The 22,681-nt window shown below is 45.5% G+C and overlaps 1 protein-coding gene across 2 annotated transcripts in view; it reads left to right on the forward strand.

Annotated features, from left to right (window-relative positions):
• fhod1 (formin homology 2 domain containing 1) overlaps window positions 1-22,681 on the forward strand; it is a 447,258-nt gene that overhangs the window by 310,452 nt on the left and 114,125 nt on the right. The gene's annotated exons all lie outside the window — the stretch shown is intronic.

A 22,681-nucleotide genomic window follows, 5' to 3' on the forward strand; every position in this document is an offset into this window, starting at 1 on the left:
CACAATTCTTCAATCTGATTGGTGAAGGAGATACACAGTTGCTTGTCCTGTTCGCTCAGGTCCCAGATGCCCGGTTTCCCTCGCTGCGACATTATTAGCTCGCACTTTCAAAACCACGCAAAAACATTTAATACCTAAATGTGCAAGGGCAAGTCTACCTATTGGCAGACGCCATTAGATGCCCTGCTACAGCAAATGATAGCCCAATTGCGCTAACTATTTTGGGCAGTTCAATAAGTACTTGCAATTTAAAAGATGCTGCTGATTTGAGGCAGTCGTGTCTTCAAGCAATTTCAATCAGATTTTTGCACCTCATTAAAGTACAATTACCTCAGTGATGAGATTCTGGATGTAACTGCTAACAATTAGGAGAGGCAGTTGTTAAGTGGGATTTCCTGTTCTTTAAAAATATGTTAGTTACTGATCTTTTTAGTTTTACCGCCTAACATGTATAGCAGGCAAATCGCATAAACACCAGCGCGCCCGCTATAAGCAGTGGTGACATTTTCGCTCAATATGCCATTACCAATGTTCCCTTTAATTTTTTTTGAGGTGCGTGGCCCCTTTCAGGGGCTGCACGGCCCATTCAAAATACCGCATATGCGCGTTTTTCTCTATTGAAAGCCAGTGAGCCAGCTGCTCGGAAGGTCCAGAGTGCTGTGCGGACATGCAGCTTTAAGGGAACGTTGGCTAATATTATACACCACTTACACTATACAGTTTGCATCAAGGCACAACGGTTTCAGATTTGCACCAACACAAACCTTGCAGTGTGATTCAGATATGAAATCATCCAAATCTAATAAGTGTTGGATAACCTCACATCGCTTCAGATTCACACCGGCAACATGCACATGAGTCCATTTTTCCTGAGCAGAGAGTGATACACATTGAGCAGTCGAATTTGTTTCTCCTGACCTTGTCTCTGTAAGCAGGAATCAATCTGAAACTGGAAGCTATAGTGTAAAGATGATTCCAAATAGCTGTGTTGTGAACACCTGAAATGTTTTATCTTCCTGGTTAAATATTGTGGACATTGATGGCCTGCAACTGTACCAGAGCAATTAATAGACGCGTGATTGACAGGAAGCACATCTCATTATTACAATTAGATTGTACAAATACCGTGCCCAAGAATTAGAGGAGTTTGGGATACACAGAAAACATAAAGGCTAAAGACAATTTTTATATCATATGGTAAAATTGCCTTCATGAAATACTTTTTGTATTTCATGGAATTAGCATCACAAGTGAGAGCAGATGTGAGGGGGGAGAGAGTGTTTCACTGTTATTACTGGAACTCGTCTGCTATCTGCACATCAATTTATATTTGTATTCAAAATAAACATTTACAGCAAGCTTTCACTATTTTATTTTAAGAAATTAGATAATGTGGTATAAAAATTTACTTATTAGGCTTGTATCCTACAGCTCTTACACAATCCATGGAGCTGAACATAACATATGAATGATTTATCGGATAATTTGATTAACCCTCCCACTCCTGCAGCTGGCATTATTACATGATGTCACCAGGTTGTATGGGGACAATAAACAGAATCTCTGCCACACACTGTAAACCAAATAGAATCATGTCACACCCTATAAACCAATCAGAATCGTGTCACACCCTATAGCCAATCAGAATCCTGACACTTTAAACCAATCAGAATCCTGTCACACTTTAAACCAATCAGAATCCAGTCACCCACTGTAAACCAATCAGAATCCTGTCACACACTGTAAAGCAAACCCACATGCAGCAAGACCTGGACAATATTCAGGCTGAGGTGCTAAGTGGACAATAACATTCGCGCCACACAAGTGTCAGGCAATGACTGTGTCCAACAAGAGAGACTCTAACCACTGCCCCTTGACATTCTACCATTGCTGAGTCCCCCAGGATTGTAGGGCCAGAGGAGATTACAGAGATAGGGAGGTGCGAGGCCATGGAGGGATTTGACAACAGTGATGAGAATTTTAAAATCGTGTCATTGCTGGACCGGGAGCCAATGTAGGTCAGCGAGCACAGGGGCAATGGGTGAACAGGACTTGGTATGTTTTAGGATACGAACAGCAAAGTTTTGGATGAGCTCAAGTTTATGGAAGATGGGAGGTCGGCATTAGAATAGTTGGGTGCGGAGATAACAAAGGCATGGATAAAGCAAACGGACTTCCTGCTGTACACTTTAGAAATGTAGAAAATGAATTGCCTCCACACACACTTAATCTATTAGAAAGATTTCTGAAGTGATTCTAAGGTGAGATTTTGTCATCATTTGCTGGGCTCTAAAGTGGAATTACCATTACTTTCAGTCACTTTTAGTCACTTTTTTGATTGATTTTATTTCTGTTAACGTTGCTGGGACTGAATTACCAATTCTAGAGCTGCTCCAGCAACACACAACATAATCTTCTGATAATGCTTTTCTATAGGCCTTTGGTAGCCATCTCTCGCTGCCCAGGTCTCTCGCATTTGGCAGCCAGTTACAGCTAAAAATAACATAGAAACAGAGAAACATAGAAAATAGGTGCAGGAGTAGGTCATTCGGCCCTTCGAGCCTGCACCACCATTCAATAAGATCATGGCTGATCATTCCCTCAGTACCCCTTTCCTGCTTTCTCTCCATACCCCTTGATCCCTTTAGCCGTAAGGGCCATATCTAACTCCCTCTTGAATATATCCAATGAACTGGCATCAACAACTCTCTGCGCTAGGGAATTCCACAGGTTAACAACTCTCTGAGTGAAGAAGTTTCTCCTCATTTCAGTCCTAAATGGCCTACCCCTTATCCTAAGACTGTGTCCCCTGGTTCTGGACTTCCCCAACATCAGGAACATTCTACCCGCATCTAACCTGTCCAGTCCCGTCAGAATCTTATATGTTTCCATGAGATCCCCTCTCATCCTTCTAAACTCCAGTGAATAAAGGCCCAGTTGATCCAGTCTCTCCTCATAGGTCAGTGTAGATTCAGTCTCTCCTCATAGGTCAGTCCATATTCTACAAGACCAGTGGCCAGCAAGAACTGCTTTTCAGCGAGTCTCAGTACATGTAACTAGTCTAAGTCTGGCCACTGAATGTGCTGTACTGGTGACAGCGTGATTTTGACAAAACATCATTGTAAGAACATAAGAACATAAGAAATAGGAGCAGGAGTAGACCATACGGCCCCTCTAGCCTAATCCGCCATTCAATAAGATCATGGCTGATCTGATCATGGACTCAGCTCCACTTCCCTGCCTGCTCCCCATAACCCCTTATCCCCTTATCACACAAAAAGCTGTCTATCTCCGCCTTAAATATATTCAATGACCCAGTCTCCACAGCTCTCTGGGGCAGAGAATTCCATAGATTTACAACTCTCTGAGAGAAGCGGTTTCTCCTCATCTCCGTTTTAAATGGGTGGCTCCTTATTCTAAGACTATGTACCCTAGTTTTAGTTTCCCCTACGAGTGGAAATATCCTCTCTGCATCCACCCTGTCGAGCCCCCTCATTATCTTATAAGTTTCAATAAGATCACCTCTCATTCTTCTGAACTCCAATGTGTATAGGCCCAATCTACTCAACCTATCCTCATAAGTCAACCCCCTTATCGCCAGAATCAACCTAGTAAACTTTCTCTGAACTGCCTCCAATGCAAGTATATCCTTCCTTAAATACGGAGACCAAAACTATATGCAATACTCCAGGTGTGGCCTCACCAATACCCTGTACAGTTGTAGCAGGACTTCTCTGCTTTTATACTCTATCCCCCTTGCAATAAAGGCCAACATTCCATTTGTCTTCCTGATTACTTGCTGTACCTGCATACTAAATTTTTGTGTTTCATGCACAAGGACCCCCAGGTCCCTCTGTATTGCAGCACTTTGCAATTTTTCTCCATTTAAATTATAATTTGCTTTTCTATTATTTCTGCCAAAGTGGATAACTTCACATTTTCCCACATTATACTCCATCTGCCAAATTTTTTCCCACTCACTTAGCCTGTGTATATTCCTTTGCAGATTTTTTGTGTCCTCCTCACACATTGCTTTCCCACCCATCTTTGTATCATCAGCAAACTTGGCTACATTATACTCGGTCCCTTCATCCAAGTCATTAATATAGATTGTAAATTGTTGAGGCCCCAGCACCGATCCCTGTGGCATCCAACTAGTTACTGTTTGCCAACCGGAAAATGACCCATTTATCCCAACTCTCAGTTTTCTGTTAGTTAGCCAATCCTCTAACCATGCTAATATATTACCTCCAACCCCATGAGCTTTTATTTTATGCAGTAACCTCTTATGTGGCACCTTATCGAATGCCTTCTGGAAATCCAAATATACCACATCCACTGGTCCCCCCCTTATCCACCCTGTAAGTTACATCTTCAAAGAACTCCAGCAAATTTGTCAAACATGATTTCCCTTTCATAAAGCCATGCTGACTTTGCTTGATTGAATCATGCTTTTCCAAATGTCCCGCTACTGCTTCCTTAATAATGGACTCCCGCATTTTCCCAATGACAGATGTTAGGCTAACTGGTCGATAGTTTCCTGCTTTTTGTCTGCATCATTTTTTAAATAGGGGTGTTACATTTGCAGTTCTCCAATCCGCTGGGACCTCCCCAGAATCCAGGGAATTTTAGTAGATCACAATCAATGCATCCACTATCTCTGCAGCCACTTCTCTTGACCCTAGGATGTAAGCCATCAGGTCCAGGGGACATGTCCGCCTTTAGTCCCATTGTTTTATCTAGTACTACTTCATTAGTGATAGTGATTGTATTAAGTTCCTCCCTATAGCCCTTGATTATCCACTATTGGGATGTTTTAGTGTCTTCTACCATGAAGACCAATACAAAATATTTGTTCAACGTCTCTGCCATTTCCCTGTTGTCCATTATTAATTCCTCAGTCTCATCCTCCAGGGGAGCAACATTTACTTTAGCCACTCTTTTCCTTTTTATGTATCTGTAGAAACTCTTACTATCTGTTTTTATATTTCGTGCTAGTTTACTTTCACAATCTATCTTCCCTCTCATAATCATTTTTTTAGTCGTTTTCTGCTGTTATGATGTCAAGATACAGCATTTTATTGCACGAGATGTTTTAGCATCAGCACATTGACGATGGAATGATGGCCGATTTATAATGGCTGCTCCATGCATGCCACTGGCTCAGAGGAAGACTGGTGACACAAGTGGAGTGTAAATTTGTAGTACAAACAAAGCTCTTGAGGGCTGCTCTCCCTGATGAATAAAAGGGCCTGCAATTTCATCAATAGCATTGTCAGTCCCCATGCAGTGGAGTCAATCATTCCGCAGTACAGATCGCATCAGTGTACAAGGAACTGACCCATGCTCGCCAGGAACAAAATATATGGCAGAGCTTGATTTACACACCTGCTACACAGATGTTACACAGCTGTAACAAAATATAGTATATTCTAGGACCATTTACCTCCTGAACCTCCCTCGGGAGGCTCCGGAATATAAATAGAATCTCACATCAGGTGTTGATGTGCTTTCACCCTTGGAAAACAACTGCAAAATTGTTTACAGCTAAACTGTCCTTATTTGATGGGGTCCCTTTTATGCTAGGAAGAATTTATGCATGTAGCACCAGTATACATTTACATTTCATTGGTACAATTTCTTATCAAAGAGAGATTCTCATCGTTTATATCAACTTTGAAGAGATTTGGGATTAACTTTAACATGCTTTTGATAAATAGGAAAATCTGAGATAAAGAGGAAAAAAATGATAGAAATGCACACCACAAGTCAATCAGCATCAGTTCTCATCGCTGATAATTCTCTCACCTGAAACAGTAACCTGCCATTTTTATTCAGATGCTGTCTTGTGTATTATGTATTTGCAGCATTTTCCATCTGTTTGCCCTTTTTCGTCTATTCAGGTTAAGTTTAAAAAAAAAACATTTCCATAACTTCATTGGAGGAGCTTTGTCTAAAAGAGAAATTTCTGGAGGAGGTGAATTAATTTGTTCAGATCCTAAGGATGCTTAAGCAATTTGACATTTTAACTGTGTGTCAATTCAGCTCCCTCTTACATTGAAGCTCAACAACTTCTTCAAAAAACCGCCTGGATGATGTCATTGACTTTCACAGAAATTAACAAAAATAAACTGAGTATGTTGAAAGTTTTCCTCATTTTTTGAACGACCTCATTCTTCGACACATTTTATGCCAGCAGTAACAATCCATGTGTTTAAAAGTAAGCAACTCTGGACTGGAATTGAACTACTAGGCTCTTTGGTCCTGAAGAGTGCTGATGGTGAAGCCCCATCCTTAAGTAACGGCCAGCTGACAAATTCAACGTAAAATGATTGTGTACTAAGGACAATAACTTCTCCCTGCTTAGGGGCAACATCTTGGGCCCAAGTTTCCACACGATAAAAAACCTCACGATTCTGGAGCGTTCTGCAGCTCCTTGTCTGCCTGGCGCGGCGCCCAGGGGGGTGGAGCCTACACTCGCGCCGATTTTGTAAGTGGGAGGGGGCAGGTACTATTTAAATTAGTTTTTTTTCTGCCGGCAACGCTGCGCGTTGGAGCGTTCGCGCATGCTCAGTGTGAAAAAAACATTGGCACTCGGCCATTTTTGTAGTTCTTTGTAGCTGTTTAATTTTTGAACATTTTGTTAATAAAAGCACATTGCCATCAGCACATCAGCACTTGCAGCCTTCTCACTGTCTCCTCCCCCCCCCCCCCCCGCGGGAAGAACGGGCGTCTCCCCCCCCCCCGTGGGAAAGAACGGTCGCCTCCTCCCCCCTCGCCCCCCCCCCCGCGGGCAGAACGGGCGCCTCAGGCTGACTGCAGCATTCTCCCTGCCTGAAGCACTTTCACACAGGTAGGAAGATGGTTTATTTAATCTTTTCTTTGCTTATAAATGTTTATTCAGGTTGGATATATTTGTATAATATTTGTAGAAGTATAAATAAGGATTTATTGTAGAATTTAATGACTTCACTTCCCCCCCCCCTCCCCCCCACCTCATTCTGGACGCCTAATTTGTAACCTGCGCCTGATTTTTTAATGTGTAGAACAGATTTTTTCAGTTCTACAAAAATCTTCACTTGCTCCATTCTAACTTAGTTTGGAGTACGTTTTCACTGTGGAAAATTTGAAATCAGGCGTCAGTGGCCGGACACGCCCCCTTTTGAAGAAAAAATTCTGTTCCAAAGTAGAACTGTTCTACCTGACTAGAACAGCAGGAAAAAAAATGTGGAGAATTGCGATTTCTAAGATAGTCCGTTCTCCACCAGTTGCTCCTAAAAATCAGGCGCAAATCATGTGGAAACTTGGACCCCTTATGAGCACTCTCCATTTGCTGAAGCGTGTAAAAACTGAAAAAAGACTTGGGATGACTTTCCCACCATTGGGAGAATGCTATCCAATATTGTGTCAATCTCTCGGCCCAATTTCACATTGCAGCTGATATAATCTGACACTATCTCCAGTTACATCCCTTTTTAATATATTTGGTGTAATCCATTAGATGACTTTTCCTTTCTGCCACTGGAAGAAATACCTGTGTCATTGTTTCTAAAAATCCATTGTGCTCCAGTCTACGAGGGACAATCAAAGGAATGCAGGAGGGGTGGGGGAAGGATAACGAGAATTGAATATAACTATCTCAGATTAGCAGAAGGAAGCTAATTACCCAGCAGATTACAATGAGCCAAGTAGCAACCCGCTGCATCCTAATTCAAATGGAGGAAGATTGAGAAGAGGGTTGGAGCGATGACGTAGGCCTGTTTGACCCCGGTCCTGACATGGATTGTGTCTGTAACGGATCCGTTGGTAAGGATCACGGCCTGCATGTCGTCGTGGAGCAGGCGAAGGATGTTGACGAGCATTTGGGGGATGGAGTATCCTCCTCCGTTTCAGATGCCCCCAAAAGTTCGTCAACATCCTTCGCCTGCTCCATGGCGCAGCTGTCACGCTGCAAAGATCATGTCCATTGTGCCCCGTAGGGGACGAAATCCGCACTGTGACTCCGGGAGGAGCTCCTCGGCCACATGGAGAAGACGGTTGAGGAGGATTCTAGCTATAACTTTCCAGTGGCTGATCGGGAGATTCCTCTGTAGTTGCCGCAGTCGGACTTGTCCCCTTTTTTAAAGATGGTCATGATCACTGCATCTCTCAGATCTCCCGTCATGCTCTCCTCCCTCCAGATGAGAGAGATGAGGTCATGTATCTGCGCCAACAGCGCCTCTCCATCATACTTTAGCGCCTCAGCAGGGATTTCTTCCGCTCCCGTAGCCTTGTTGTTCTTGAGCTGTCTTATGGCTTTTCCTACCTTGTGCAACGTTGGGGTTTCACTGAGGTGGCGGCGGGTTGCATGCTGCGGGATGGAGTCAAGAACACTCGAGTCAAAGGCAGAGTCTCGATTGAGGAGATCTTCGAAGTGCTCCTTCCAGCGGGCCCTGACTGCCTCGGTGTCGTTGATGAGTCTTTCCCCGTTCTTGGCCAGCAGTGGGGTGGGGCCTTGGGAGTTTGGACCGTAGGTGGCCCTGACTGCGATGAAGAATCCTCGCATATCATGGCTGTCGGCCAGTTGTTGTATCTCCTGTGCTTTCTCCATCCACCACCTGTTCTTTCGGTCCTGGGTTTTTTTGTTGGAACTCAGCCTTGAGCCGTCTGTAATGTTGCTTTTCTCAGTCTTCCTCGCTGTCACGCTCCACCTCACAGTCAACAAGCTCCCCGCTCGAGTGGAACTAAACTACAGAACCAGTTGGAAGCTGTTTAACCTTCGCCGCCTCCAGGCCGGGTCCAAGACCACCCCAACCTCTGTCATCGAGCTACAGTACGTGGATGACGCCTGCGTCTGCGCACATTCAGAGGCTGAATTTCAGGATATTGTTGGCGTATTTACTGAGGCATACGAAAGCATGGGCCTTACACTAAACATCCGTAGGACAAAGGTCCTCTACTAGCCTGTCCTCGCCACACAGCACTCCCGCCCCCCCGCCCCAGTCATCAAGATCCACGGCGCAGCCCTGGAACAACGTGGACCATTTCCCATTCCCTCTGGAGCCTCTTATCAACAAAAGCAGACATTGATGAAGAAATTCAACACCTCCTCCAGTGCGCCAGCGCAGCTTTTGGCTGCCTGAGGAAAAGAGTGTTCGAAGACCAGGCCCTCAAATCTACCACCAAGCTCATGATCTACAGGGCTGTAGAAATACCCGCTCTCCTTTATGGCTCAGAGGCATGGACCATGCCCTTGCAAACGTATTCTTTGAATCAGCAAGAATGGAAACGATGATCACCCCCGCAGTGCCAACAAGGTGTTAATGGCCTTGCATTCATCACCCTTGATGGTGGACTCTGAGTCATCTTCGGATGTGCAGCTGCAGGCATGTGTGACCTGCCCTGTACGTTACGATTCGAAAACAACATCACTTTGTTCACAGTACTTGTAGCAGCACTTGTGTGCTGAGAGATTTGCTTCATATTGTCACTGGTGGCAATGAACGCCTGGGCTATCGCTATGGTCTTACTCAAGGTTGGGGTCTCTACAGCCAAAAGTTTGTGAAGTATGGTTTCGTGGCCAATGCCAAGTACGAAAAAGTCTCTGAGCATGTGCTCCAAATGACCTTCAAATTCGCAATGTCCTGCAAGGCGTCTTAGCTCAGCAACATAACTCGCCACTTCCTGGCTTTCAGACCGTTTGTCGGTGTAGGACCAGTACCTTGCCATCAGAACACTTTCCTTCGGGTTCAACTGCTCTCGGACCAGTGTGCACAAATCATCGTACGAGTTCTCCGTGGGTTTCGCTGGAGTGAGCAGATTCTTCATGAGGCCATATGTTGGTGCCCCACAGACGGTGAGGAAGATCGCCCTTTGTTTGGCAGCACTCTCTTCCCCATCTAGCTCGTTGGCCACGAAGAATGGTCGAGTCGTTCCACAAAAGATTCCCAATCATCTTCCTCCGAAAATTTCTCCAGGATGCCCACTGTTTTCTGCATCTTTGGGTTCGCTATCTTTATCTCGTCATCAGTTGTTGTGTGTGGAGAAAGAGTCAGACTGAACACTGTGAGCTCAAAGTGATGCGTGACCTTAGTCTTTTATTGCAGATCTCCAGAGTGCCTCTCCAACCTGTGAAGCCTCCTTAAATATTTGTGTTCCCAAGGGATTATGGGATCACTTGGGACTCCAGGGGATGAGCCCTCTGGTGGCTGTACAGAGTAAATACAAATCCACATATATAACAGTGATCCATGGTTCTCGACTTCCCCAACAGCAGGAACATTCTTCCTGCATCTAACCTGTCCAGTTCCGTCAGAATTTTAGATGTTTCTATGAGATCCGCTCTCATTCTTCTAAACTCCAGTGAATAGAGGCCCATTCAATCCAGTCTCTCATAATATATCAGTCCTGCCATCCCGGGAATCAGTCTGGTGAACCTTCGCTGCATTCCCTCCATAGCAAGAATGTCCTCCCTCAGATTAGGAGACCAAAACTCAACATAATATTCCAGGTGAGGCCTCACCAAGGCCCTGTACAACTGCAGTAAGACCTCCCTGCTCCTATACTCAAATCCCCTAGCTATGAAGGTCAACATGCCATTTGCCATCTTCACCGCCTGCTGTACCTGCATGCCAACTTTCAATGACACATGTACCATGACACCCAGGTCTCGTTGCACCTCCCCTTTTCCTAATCTGTCACCATTCAGATAATATTCTGTCTTCCTGTTTTTGCCACCAAAGTGGATAACCTCACATTTATCCACATTATACTGCCATGCATTTGCCCACTCACCTAACCTGTCCAAGTCACCCTGCAGCCTCTTTGCATCCTCCTCAGAGCTCGCACTGCCACCCAGCTTAGTGTCATCTGCAAACTCAATATTATGAGATATTACACTCAATTCCTTCATCTAAACCATTGATCACCCCACTAGTCACTGCCTGCCATTCTGAGAAGGACCCATTTATCCCTACTCTCTGCTTCCTGTCTGCCAACCAGTTCTCTATCCACGTCAATACATTACCCACAATACCATGTGCTTTAATTTTGCACACTAATCTTTTGTGTGGGACCTTGTCAAAAGCCTTTTGAAAGTCCAAATACACCACATCCACTGGTTCTCCCTTGTCCACTCTTCTAGTTACATCCTCAAAAAATTCTAGAAGATTTGTCAAGCATGATGTCCCTTTCACAAATCCATGCTGACTTGGACCGATTCTGTCACTGATTTCCAAATGCGCTGCTATTACATCTTTAATAATTGATTCCAACAATTTCCCCACTACTGATGTCAAGCTAACCGGTCTATAATTACCCATTTTCTCTCTACCTCCTTTTTTAAAAGTGGTGTTAAATTAGCTACCCTCCAGTCCATAGGAACTGATCCAGAGTCGATAGACTGTTGGAAAATGATCACCAATGCATTCACTATTTCTAGGGCCACTTCCTTAAGTACTCTGGGATGCAGACTATCAGGCCCTGGGGATTTATCGGCCTTCAATCCCATCAATTTCCCTAACTCAATTTCCTGACTAATAAGGATTTCCTTCAGTTCCTCCTTCTCACTAGACCCTCGGTCCCCTAGTATTTCCGGAAGGTTATATGTGTCTTCCATTGTGAAGACAGATCCAAAGTATTTGTTCAATTGGTCTACCATTTCTTTGTTTCCCATTATAAATTCACCTGATCTGACTGCAAGGGACCTACATTTGTCTTCACTAACCTTTTTCTCTTCACACATCTATAGAAGCTTTTGCAGTCAGTTTTTATGTTCCCAGCAAGCTTCCTCTCCTACTCTACTTTCCCCCTCCTAATTAAACCCTTTGTCCTCCTCTGCTGAATTCTAAATTTCTCCCAGTCCTCAGGTTTGCTGCTTTTCCTGGCCAATTTATATGCCTCTTCCTTGGATTTAATACTATCCCTAATTTCCCTTGTTAGCCACGGTTGAGCTACCTTCCCCATTTTGGACTGTCTTTCGTGGGGTAACTGCATGGTTTTGCCTAAGAAAGGCAGGGGAACCTTCATACGCGACCTACACAGTACTCAACCTAGACATAGTAATGATGAAAGCTATAGCCAGATCTCATGTGTGGTCGACTCAGACTTAGGGTCATGCGTGCGCCAATGTAACACTTGATCTCAACTGAGCAATGCACCCAGAGTGGCACCGCTAAGTTTGTGGTCATGGCCCTCCAAACCGTGGTCTAAGATCGATGTTGACTTTGCGGGCCCATTTCTAGGAAAAATATTTTTGGTTGTTGTGGATGCTTATTCAAAATGGATTGAATGTGTAATAATGTCTGTAAGCAGTCCACTATCACCATCGAAAGACTACAAACCATGTTCGTCGCATACGGCCTGCCTGATGTCCTTGTCAGCGACAGTGGGCCGTGCTTTACCAGTGCTGAATTTAAGGAATTCATGACCCGTAATGGGATCAAGCACATCACATCTGCCCCCTTCAAGCCCGCATCCAACGGCCAAGCAGAACGGGCAGTCCAAGCCATCAAGCAACATGTGTCGGAAGGCTCCCTGCAGACCCGTCTGCCCCGAGTCCTGCTCCGCTACCGCACCAGACCCACTCGCTCAGCGGGGTTCCCCCAGCCGAGCTGCTCATGAAAAGAGTGCTCAAAACAAGACTCTTTCTTGTCCACCCAGATCTCCATGATCACGTCAAGGGCAGGTGGCATCAACAAAGCATGTACCATGATCGAGCAAACTTGTCACGCGATATTGAAGTCAATGACCCTCAACTATGGACATGATCCGTCCCAAATGGCTTGCTGGCACTGTCATAGCCAAAGAAGGGAATAGGGTGTTTCAGATCAAACTTGCCAATGGACTTACTTGCAGAAAGCATTTGGACCAAACCAAACTGCGATTCACAAACAGCCACAAGCAACCTGAAGGGGACACCACCAACTTCGACCCAAAACACACAAGTGGCAACCGACATCACGGTTGACCCGAAGCTGAACTCACCATCCCCAGCAGCCCAGTGAAGAACCAACCAACTCATCCACACCTGCATTTCCACCGAGATGATCGACAAGGGAGCGCAAAGCCCCAGATCGTCTCACCCTGTAAATAAGTGTACTATTGACTTTGGGAGGGAGTGATGTTATGTATATAACCCTAGGCAACCTGTATCATACCCCCACCAGAGGGCCTACCTGTTGGAGTCCTCACGGATCCCAGCATCACTTGGGAGCACTGTATCAGCACTCTGGAGTTCAAATAAAGGAGCTAAGGTCACACTTACTCACCGTCTACATTACTCAGTTGCATTATTTTATTATGAGCATAACAGTTACAAGGGCACCCTCAAAGCCTCCCTGATAAAGTGCAACATCCCTACTGACACCTGGGAGTCCCTGGCCAAAGACCGCCCTGAGTGGAGGAAGTGCATCTGGGAGGGCGCTGAGCACCTCGAGTCTCATCGCCGAGTGCATGCAGAAAACAAACGCAGGCAGTGGAAGGAACGCGCGGCAAACCAGTCCCACCCTCCCTTACCCTTAATGACTATCTGTCCCACTTGTAGCAGGGACTGTGGCTCTCGTATTGGACTGTTCAGCTACCTAAGGAATCAAGTCTTCCTTGATTCCGAGGGACTGCTTATGATGATGATGAATTCAAATGGAAATGTTCAGCACACTAATTTTACCTCTGTGCCTCCACACCATTAGAACTCCTGGTCCTCAACTCATGTTGGAGACATTCAAGAGGAGTTGATGACCTCCTTCACATTTTCCCAACTTGCTCCAAAGTTCAACCCTTCTGGCTTCCATCATGAGAAGAGTTCAAGACCATCACCAAGCCTGCAATTGATCTTAAGCCACTCATTGCCTTTTAGGTCTCCCTGTAGATCTTGTGGTGGATTAATCTGCTACATATCTATTAATCTATTCTGGTCATGTGATGGCACATAGGGCTGCATGTATGGATATGATCTGGAAAGTAGCTCAATTAATTGCCGTGATGACTCTCTTAAAACCTTATGGCAGCTTATTTTCTTGTCTGAGCCATTACCCAATGGCTCCTCTTCCATGTTATAATGCCATTTACTACTTTTTCTTGAACTGTATGGTTCATTTTCTATAACCTATGGGGTCAAGTTTCGGCCTGAGTTGCTCCTATTATTTTTGAGCAACTAGCTTAGAATGGAGCATCTTAGAAATTGCAATTCTCGGCATTTAGTTTGCTCCAGTTCGAGTGAGTTAGAATAGTTTCATTGGAGAACAGATTTTCTTTGTGTGGAACCTTGTCAAAAGCCTTTTGAAAGTTCAAATACACCACATCCACTGGTTCTCCCTTGTCCATTCTACTAGTTACATCCTCAAATAATTCTAGGAGATTTGTCAAGCATGATTTCCCTTTCATAAATCCAAGCTGACTAGGACCGATCCTGTCGCTGCTATTACATCTTTAATAATTGATTCCAACATTTTCCCCACCATTGATGTCAGGCTAACCGGTCTAGAATTCCCTGTTTTCTCTCCCTTTTTTAAAAAAATGGTGTTACATTAGCTACCCTCCAGTCCATAGGATCTGATCCAGAGTCAATAGAATGTTGGAAAATGATCACCAATGCATCCACTATTTCTCTGGCCACTTCCTTAAGTACTCTGGGATGCATATTATCAGGCCCTGGGGATTTATCGGCCTTCAATCCCATCAATTTCCCAAACACAATTTCTTGACTAATAAGGATTTCCTTCAGTTCCTCCTTTTCGCTAGACCCTCGAACCCCTAGTATTTCTAGGGGTTTTACAAATTACAAATTAGGTGGGCCTCACCGATTTGTGCTGTTCGAGCGGGCATCCCAAACTTGAGCCCTAAAAAACTAAATGGATGGCATTTAAAAGGATGAAGTAATTTGCCATCATTAGCTGTGGGAGGCTGTTCTTTTACTTTGAAATGCTTACACCACACATCATTCCTTTTATTCCTCCATGTTGCTTTGCCTACATGTAGAATTTGAAAAATCGGTGTGCTTTTCCATAATTAGCTCCATGCTGAACAGTCCTCTGACTTTCTGAATTTCTCCTCGCTCCACTGCTTTCTATTTGAACAATTTGTCATTTGGAATCAGAGCTCTGGTGTCCTGGCCATATTGGATGTGGCACCTGGCGGCAGTATAATGTTGAGTACGAAACCAAAGGTTAATACCTGAACCTCTGAATAGTCCTTCTTTTCTCAAGTTGCAAAGGAAGAAATAACAAACACAGTCATGGACTATCGTCATATCAGAAGCAAGAGTCAATGCATTCTTCATAGAAAAATATGTGAAGCTTGCCATTGATGTTAGCCTAATATGCCTTTGGTCCTCTGTGTTGAAAGGATAACTCCAGGACCTGCCCTTGTTCCAAATGCTCACAGGTTTATAGAGCTGTTGTCCTGGGGGCGACTATGCATGGGTCCTGGGGAAAATTCTGCCGACCGGAGAGATGCCCCTCTCTTGGCACAGGGCAGTCATCGTCCTGTTGCCTAAAAAGGGCGATCTCTGCATACTTAAGAACTGGCACCCGGTCTCCCTCCTCAGCACGGATTACAATATTTTTGCCAGGGCCATGTCTGCTTGCCTTGATGCTGTGCTGGACCACATGACCCACCCCGACCAGTCCTACACGGTCCCGGGCCGGACAATCGTTTGCATCCATCTAGTCCGGGACCTGGTGCACCATTCCCAGAAGGCTGGTCTGTCGGTCGCCTTCCTTTCCCTGGATCGCGAGTATCTTTTCGGGACTCTGCGCGCTGTCGGGTTCAGGACGTATTTCGTCGCCCGGATCAGACTTTTGTATGCCTCCGCAGAGTGTTTCATTAAGGTTAACAGGTCTAAGTGGGAGACTCAGAGCCGCAGCAGAGACCCAGTGCTTCCTGTTGTTCCAGAAGAAGTCGACCAGCTTCTTCTGTATCTTGGTGACAAACGCAGGGGCAGGGGTCAAAGCGTCCCTTTGCTTTGGGAGAGGGGTGCGCCAGGGATGCCCCTTGTCCGGACAGTTATATGCTATCTGCGTGAACCTTTCCTGCGCCTCTTGCGGAAGAGGCTGACGGAACTGGTTCTGCAAGGGCCAGGCGTGGAGGTCGTCTTCTCAGCTTACGCCGATGACGTGCTCCTCATGGTCTTGGATCCTCTTGACCTGCGGAGGATGCGTGAGTACCAGAAGATTTACTCGGCCGCATCCTCCGCCAGGATCAACTGGGAGAAATGTTCCGGACTCCTGGTGGGTCAGTGGCGGGTGGACTCCCTGCTGGAGGAGTTCAGGCCTTTTGCCTGGAGCACAACCCATCTCCTCTATTTGGGAGTCTACCTTAGCCCTGCCGAGGAAGCTTGGCCAGCGAACTGGCAACAGCTGGAGGCTAAAGTCGGCGCTCGCCTAGGGCACTGGACAGGACTGCTCTGAATGCTGTCCTACAGGGCACTAGTCATAAATCAGCTGGTGGCCACTATGCTGTGGTACCGGCTGGTCACTTTGACCCCTCCCCCTGCGTTTGTCACCAAGATACAGAAGAAGCTGGTGGACTTTTTCTGGAACAACAGGAAGCATTGGGTCTCTGCTGCGGCTCTGGGTCTCCCGCTTAGGGAGGGCGGTCAGACGTTGGTGTGCGTGAGCACCCAGGCTGCGACTTTTCGTCTTCCGACCCTGCAGAGATACCTGTACGTCGAGCCCCCTCCTAGATGCTGTGCGCTGGCGACGTATTTCTTCCACCAGCAGTACCGCCTCAATTATGACACATAGCTCCTGTTTGTAAACCTGGGATGCATCCGTACCGCCATGCGGGGGCTGCCAGGAACTCATCAGGGTCTGGAACAAAGTCGCCACCAAACGCAGTTCTCCCCCGTCTGGAGTGGCGGCTGTCCTTCGGGAGCTGCTGCTCAGGAATCCGTACCTCCACGAGCACGGAGAGTGCTGTGTTTGGCACAGTGACCAGGGTCAGGGACCTGCTCGATGGTGGAGGAGCGGGCTGGATGGCGCCAGAGGAGCTGGCACGGCATCATCGCTAAAAATGGCACTGGGCCCTAACTCTATTAGGTGCGTCGAGGAGGCTCAAGCACGTGGGGCGATCCCGTCCGAACTGACCGCTGTCCGGATGGAATTCCTCATCGGCGCTAAGTCCCAAAACCTCCCTCGGAGCTGGCGCCTCACAACTTCAGCCTCGTCCAGGAAATCCCCTCCATGCCCTTCAGTTCTGCGCGGAGGGGATTTCTGTACGGGTTGCTCTTGCACACTCTCCACGTTTCCATCCTTGTCTGCCGTCCGGACACGTCATGGCACACCCCCATCTTGCCGTCCGGAGGAGGCGGGGGTCCCCAATGGAGTGCTCTCTATGCGGGAGTCCTCCCTTTATTTATTGGGGACTTGGCCTGGAGGGTGTTGCTCGGGGCAGTCCCATGCAATAAGTTTTTAAGTAAGTTCACAGACTCCCAGGCCGCCTGCAATTTCTGCGGTCTGGAAGAGTCCGTGTTCCACATTTATGTTGAATGTGTGAGGTTGCAACCTCTATTTCAATATTTGAAGGGGCTGGTCCTCAAATTCTGGTTGCACTTCAGTCTCACGCTCTTGATCTTTGGGCACCCTGTGCGGAGGGGAGCGGGCAGGTCAGAAGGCTCCTCGTAGGACTGCTCCTGGACATGGCCAAGGTGGTCCGTCGAGCGGGTCGTTCAGCCCGACTGCCTGCCACCTTCCGCGGTTACGTTCGAGCCAGGGTGTCCCTGGAGATGGAGCACGTGGTGTCCACCGGTACGCTCGCAGCCACTGGATAGGCAATGGCACACATTTATAGATCACATGGATGAACTTCAACAATTATTCATCCCTGTCTGGAGTAAAAATAAAACCGGGAAGGTAGCTCAACCGTGGCTAACAAGGGAAATTAGGTATAGTGTTAAATCCAAGGAAGAGGCATATAAATTGGCCAGAAAAAGCAGCAAACCTTAGAACTGGGAGAAATTTAGAATTCAACAGAGGAGGACAAAGGATCTAATTAGGAGGGGGAAAAATAAAGTATGAGAGGAAGCTTGCAGGGAACATAAAAACTGACTGCAAAAGCTTCTATAGATAAGTGAAGAGAAAAAGATTAGTGAAGACCAATGTAGGTCCTTTGCATTCAGAATCAGGTGAATTTATAATGGGGAACAAAGAAATGGCAGACCAATTGAACAAATACTTTGGATCTGTCTTCACTAAGGAAGACACAAATAATCTTCCGGAAATACTAGGAGTTCGAGGGTCTAGCGAAAAGGAGGAACTGAAGGAAATCCTTATTCGGAAATTGTGTTAAGGAAATTGATGGGATTGAAGGCTGATAAATCCCCAGGGTCTGATAGTCTGCATCTCAGTACTTAAAGAAGTGGCCCTAGAAATAGTGGAATGTTTTGGTGATCATTTTCCAACATTCTATTGATTCTGGATCAGTTCCTATGGACTGGAGAGTAGCTAATGTAACCCCACTTTTTAAAAAAGGAGGGAGAGAGAAAACAGGGAATTATAGACCGGTTAACCTGATATCGGTGGTGGGGAAAATGTTGGAATCAATTATTAAAGATGAAATAGCAGTGCATTTGGAAAGCAGTAACAGGATCGGTCCAAGTCAGCATGGATTTATGAAAGGGAAATTGTGCTTGACAAATCTTTAAAAATTTTTTGAGGATGTAACTAGTAGAGTGGACAAGGGAGAATGAGTGGATGTGCTGTATTTGGACTTTCAAAAGGCTTTTGACAAGGTCCCACACAAGAGATTAGTGTGCAAAATTAAAGCACATGGTACTGGGGGTAATGTATTGACGTGGATAGAAAACTGGTTGGCAGACAGGAAGCAGAGAGTCGGAATAAACGGGACCTTTTCAGAATGGGTTCAGTGCTGGGATCCCAGCTATTTACAATATACATCAATGATTTAGATGAAGGAATTGAATGTAATATCTCCAAGTTTGCAGATGACACTAAGCTGGGTGGCAGTGTGAACTGTGAGAGAGGATGCTAGGAGGCTGCAGGGTGACTTGGACAGGTTAGGTGAGTGGGCAAATGCATGGCAGTATAATGTGGATAAATGTGAGGTTATCCACTTTGGTGGCAAAAACAGGAAGACAGAATATTATCTGAATGGTGACAGATTAGGAAAAGGGGAGGTGCAGCGAGACCTGGGTGTCATGGTATAACAGTCATTAAAGGTTGGCATGCAGGTACAGCAGGCGGTGAAGAAGGCAAATGGCATGTCGGCCTTCATAGCTAGAGGATTTGAGTATCGGAGCAAGGAGGTCTTACTGCAGTTGTACAGGGCCTTGGTGAGGCCACACCTAGAATATTGAGTTCAGTTTTGATCTCCTAATCTGAGGAAGGACGTTCTTGCTATTGAGGGAGTTCAGCGAAAGTTCACCAGACTGATTTCCGGGATGGCAGGACTGACATATGAGGAGAGACTGGATCAAACTGGGCTTGTATCCACTGGAGTTGAGAAGAATGAGAGGGGATCTCATAGAAACATATAAAATTCTGACGGGATTGGACAGGTTAGACGCAGGAAGAATGTTCCCGTTGCTAGGGAGTTCCAGACCAGGGGTCACAGTCTAAGAATAAGGGGTAAGCCAGTTAGGACCGAGATGAGGAGAAACTTTTTCACTCAGAGAGTGGTTAACCTGTGGAATTCTCTACCGCAGAAAGTTGTTGAGGCCAGTTCGTTAGATATATTCAAAAGGGAGTTAGATATGGCCCTTACGGCCAATGGGATCAAGGGGTATGGACAGAAAGCAGGAAAGGGGTACTGAGGTTGAATGATCAGCTATAATCTTATTGAATGACGGTGCAAGCTCGAAGGGCAGAATGGCCTACTCCTGCACCTATTTTCTATGTTTCTATGTTTCTTCCGCGAGAGGTGGGCGCCAGAGGGACTGGAGTGCATCATCACCCCCGGCAACCAAATTCTAATTTGATTAAAGGTTTTCGTTACAGTTTTAAATTGTTAATTTGTGGGTTCTAGTGTAAAAAGCGGGCACTTGATTTAAAGTTTCAACTAAAATAGTTTTAGAGCTGTTGTGATGGAGCACACGGTTTCTACTGGTACGCTCGTGGCCTTCCTGGAGGGACTGGATTGCATCTTCACCCCCGGCAACCAAACTTTAACTTGACCATTTAAGATTCACAAAGTTTTATTTGTTAATTTGTTGGTTCTAGCACCCCTTTAATAAGGGGGCACTCGGCTTTATAGTTTTATTTAAAATAGTTGTAGAGCTGTTGTATTTTGAGTGGCTTAGCCAGTCACGTGATGTTCACAAGACTCAATAAAACCCCAGGCAGTTGAGTCTAGATCATCCACGATGAGGTATGCAGTTGTGAGTCTAGTGGATGAACTGATAATGTGCAGTGTGATTGTTAAATCTTTGTTAATCAACCAACTAGTTCTTAATAGCAATGTGTTGCTATGAATTCTTAAGCAAAGAACCCATGAAGAAAATACATTACAGTGAGCTAAATCAAAAATACCAGTAGTGCCAGCACTGAATAAAACTGCTTTGATCTGTTGCTGGCCACAAGAATTGAGCAGGTGCTATAGCAAGGTAATAAATCTGGCCATTGTGAATCTAAACTCAATCTGCAAATGCACATACGTATTAGTTTTAACAAAGGAATGTATTCAGTTTGGCAAAGAACAAATGATTTCATGCAAGTTTACTTGGAATGGATGGCATTTAAAAGGGTAAAGTAATTTGACATCATTAGCTGTGGGAGGCTGTTCTTTTACTTTGAAATGCTTACACCACACATCATTCCTTTCATTCCTCCATGTTGATTTGCCTACACGTAGAGTTTGATATATCAGTGTGCTTTAGCTCCATGCCGAACAGTCCTCAGATTTTCTGTATTTCTTCTCACTCCACTGCATTCTAAAGTACTATATGTTTTTATGTTTCCATTGCTCAGTGTCTAATGAAACTCGGGTGTAAAAACCCACAGATAAATCAGATGGTGCACATTAGATCTAATGTCACTCTCAAAATAGGAAACTTGACAGTTTGTGTAATGTGTTGTGTTTTTGAAGTTTTGGTTGTGGATAGATTAACTGTGTAGCAATACTTGGATTTTGTTTCCTTATAAGGCATAACTAAGTTATTTTTAGAGTTCTCTGGAATGATCACTAGTTTTTTTTTCTTAAAAGTGCATTTAGAAAGTATTGGGTAATGCAAGTCCATCGACAATCGCACAGCTTTGTCATTGTTCCAGATCATGATCAGAATTTTCATATAAACGACTATTTAAGAAGTATGTTTTGAAACTGATTTTTCCCCTTCATATTTATACAAACACAATTGCAACAAAAAATCTGAAAACAAATAGTTGAGCTATCCTGGTCTGTGCAGAAATGGAGAATCAACAAGGAAATACTGGAAAAATGTATAGTTTATAGGGCAAGTAAATTGTATATAAAATATTTAAATTTATTGCTTTTCTCTTGATCTGCTTTTCTCTGATGCTTTTGTTTTGTTCAGTGTCAGCTGTGGCTCCGTGGGTAGCACACTCGCCTCGGAGTCAGAAGGTTGTGGGTTCAAGTCCCATTCCAGGAACTTGAGCACAAAACTCCAAGCTGACACTCCAGTGCAGTGCTGAGGGAGTGCCACACTGTCGGAGGTGCTGTCTTTCGGGTGAGACGTTAAATTGAGGCCCTGTCTGCTCTCTCAGGTGGACGTAAAAGATCCCATGGCACTATTTCGAAGAAGCGCAAGGGAGTTATCTCCAGTAGCCTGGCCAATATTTATCCCTCAATCAACATAACAAAAACAAATTATCTGGTCGTTATCACATTGTTGTTTGTGGGAGCTTGCTGTGCGCACGTTGACTGCCGCGTTTCTCACATTACAACAGTGACGATTGGCTGTAAAGTGCTTTGGGAGGTCCGGTGGTCGTGAAAGGCGCTATATTAATGCAAGTCTTTCTTTCTCCACATGCCCTCCCCGTAGCTCTTTCCCCTTTCGTCCATTCCTTTATAGTGAGGCCTGTGAGAGCTGACTTACTGAAATGTTCCTCTTCACTCTTGTGTATACTCAAACCACATAAAGGGCAAAACAACCTACTGTAGAGGAAACCTGGCAAAGTATCCAGTAAAAAGAATAGAGAGCTCCTGGCTGAATTTTTTAAAGTTTCTGATTTCAGTAACACAAAAATGCATTGTAATAATTGACTTGTTTATTTTATTGGCAGAGCTTAAGTCTGCACATATTCCCCTTCACATCTGTTCACAGTGCAACCATTATAAGGGCTGCAGACATTTGAATAGCGTTCAATAGACTGTTGCTCTGGATGGGTCGACCCGTCAGAAATTGCCCCCAGGTCAGGAGCAGCAGAAATGGGCTTCCTCCCTCTGCCCGTGTCCCCGCCCCATTGGGCACGCGCCGATCCCTTACCGCATGGCGGCGTCCCATTTCCGCCCCGCGAGGGAAATTGTCCCATGGGAGTGGAGTGACCGCTGGTCGGTGCTCCCGACAGCTTTTCCCGGGGGGAAGCTGCCAGTGGCTGGGCGGCACATCTGCCCTTAAAGGGGAACACCGCGGCTGCCATTTTATTTTAATTGTCGGCCGACTCTAAAGTCGGCTTGACAATGGCAGCCACGGGTTCGGCCAGGCCACCAACAGACAGTCCAGCACCCCCTCTGGCTCAGCCAAAACCCTCGCAGTGGACGCCACTAAAGTGGCTGCAGAGCTCGCAGT

Source organism: Pristiophorus japonicus, chromosome 13 (genome assembly GCF_044704955.1).
Source record: "Pristiophorus japonicus isolate sPriJap1 chromosome 13, sPriJap1.hap1, whole genome shotgun sequence".
Taxonomy (NCBI): Eukaryota; Metazoa; Chordata; class Chondrichthyes; family Pristiophoridae; genus Pristiophorus; species Pristiophorus japonicus.